This window comes from Muscardinus avellanarius (assembly GCF_963383645.1).
Source record: "Muscardinus avellanarius genome assembly, chromosome: 4".
Taxonomy (NCBI): domain Eukaryota; kingdom Metazoa; phylum Chordata; class Mammalia; order Rodentia; family Gliridae; genus Muscardinus; species Muscardinus avellanarius.
Genome location: NC_137789.1, coordinates 111088031 through 111090339, shown reverse-complemented (window position 1 = coordinate 111090339; position 2309 = coordinate 111088031). Strand labels below are relative to the sequence as shown.

Here is a 2309-nt window from a genome sequence, read left to right as displayed (position 1 = left end):
AAGACTAACAAGTTTTGTATCCTGAGAGTCTTTGTAATTAAAATTATTTATATTCCTTAAAAATAGTTGTAAAATTCTGTATTATGGATATTATTATCAATAACAATAATTTTCATTTTTTTAATCTTGTCATTTTTATTTGCACATAACAGTTGTTATGTATTCATATTTTGGGAAGAGGCCTGCTCTGTGCATTGCTGTCTTCTCGGTGGAGTGAATAGCCCTGTTTTACAGGGTTTGAGAGGATTTTTTTTTTTTTACCATATACTGTTATTGTTTTAATTACATAACATTCTGGAAAAAGCAAAAACGATGGAAGCAGTTAAAAAGATCAGTGCTTAAAGGAAAGGATGAATAGATGGAGTATAGAAGATTTTAAGGCAGTGAAACTATTCTGTAAAATACAGTAATAGTGGATATGACATAAGAGATTTGTCAAAACTCATGGAAAACACCAGTAATATTACTGTAAAGAACTGTGTTTCATTGATAAAAATGTATCCATGTGGGTTCATCAGTTGTAAGAAATGTGCCACTCTGATGCATGAAGTTAAGAGAAGAGTAGGCAGTACTTATGTGGAGGCAGAGAGGATATATAACAACTCTGTACTCTCTTCTCAATTTTGTTGACCTAAAACTTCTCCAAAAGTTCTATTATTTTTTTTAAAATTGTCTGATGTGAACATAGGTAATATTTAAAAATTGCATATTTAAAATGAGTTATAAAATAACCAGTATGAATATTCTTCCTGATTGTCTAGTATGTTGAAACTTGAACCATGAATACAACAAAAATGATAAGTCAGGTTGATGATAGTCATTAAGTAAGCTTGACTGGCTAAATAAAGTGACTGCCTTTTCATCTCCATGCTTAGATACCTCTGTATCTAAACATGGGCAGGGAACAAAAAAAGATACTTCTGTATCTAAACAGGGCAGGGAACAAAAAAAAGAGAGGAAGAAAAGAACTGGTGTTATGAAAAAATGTTATAACAGAGAGATGAAGATAAAGTAAAAGGGAAGAAAAAGAGACATACATCATATAGAGGTCATATGGAGGAGGTGTTACGAGAAAGTAAAATCTGAGATGCTGGCAATATTAATGAATATGCTATTGGTATTTATCCAATTAAATCATAGTTTCATTATTTTTCTCTTAATAGTAAATTTAAAAAGTAGAAAAATAGTCTAATGGGAAATGAGGAAAATGGTCATAATAATTGATGTACAACTTTTTTGTATAGAAATAATAACTTAGTTGACAATGCTGAACAACACTTTTCAAGAATTATGTATACAAGTGGATGTTTTGTTGTTGTCAGGCACTGGAGAAACCTTGTCCTCCAAGTGCAATTCTAAAAAGCGTAGATAAGCCACAGGTGCAAAAGTATCAGCTGAGTGTATGACAACTTCTGAGGAATCCACAATGATTTTCTTCCTAAATAGAGGACAATCCAAAGTGAATGTTTAATACTCTCCACCTTCTCCACATACATGGACTCCATACTTCTTAGAGAGCTCTAAGAGATAAGGCTCCATTTCTTCCAGGGGTTTTCCAAGATGTTTATGTGGATCTAAACCCAAAGCTGCTACTTTGATGATTATTGCTTGAATGTTAGATAATACCATCTCTCGAAGCAAATCTTCCTGGTTCCTCTGCCAAAGGTAAGCTAAAGGCTGGAGATTCAGCCGCTTACACACATCTTCTACTCGAATACGCTGATAATTAGAAAGTATTGCACCTACTGATAATCCCATCAACTTCTTCTTTTTCCTTAACAAGTTTCAAAAGCTCATAGAGATCTTCAACTTCATCACCTTCACATTTGGTGTACACTTGTCTTGTATCCAAGCTCCTTCCCCTTATGGTTCTTTGGTAAAGTGTTAGAGCCATTGCTTCTGTATATAAGTCAATGGCATGATGACCCACTGTCTGATACATGTAACTATCCAGTTCATCAGACCCCACTTGGTTTTCATCTGGTCTTAGATTTGTTAAAGCAACAATCTGAGGTCCAGCAGCAATGCACTGCATCATATTATAGCAGCTGTCTTTCCCACCACTGATGAGGGCCGCCACCCTCATCTTGAGAGGACTTTTGTACAGTTTTTTTGAAAGCCTAAGCAAACTGTATTATTACAAAGGTAGAAGAGATAGAACAATCAAAGCACTGCATCAGAAGGACACAGTGGAGTGCCTTGGAACATTTGTACCATTTTATTTATTTATTTTTATTTTTTATTTATTTTTATTTTTTTGAATCTTAGAATATAAACATTTTTATTGGGGAAAGAATTTGTTATTATGA

At 33.6% G+C, this 2309-nt stretch overlaps 1 pseudogene across 1 annotated transcript; it reads right to left on the bottom strand.

The window, feature by feature from the left end:
• Positions 1 to 1281: 1281 nt before the first annotated feature.
• LOC308262169 (diphthine--ammonia ligase-like) lies at positions 1282 to 2086 on the bottom strand (annotated as a pseudogene). The gene has a single exon. The product of its transcript is annotated as a diphthine--ammonia ligase-like (transcript).
• Between the last annotated feature and the right edge of the window lie 223 nt (positions 2087 to 2309).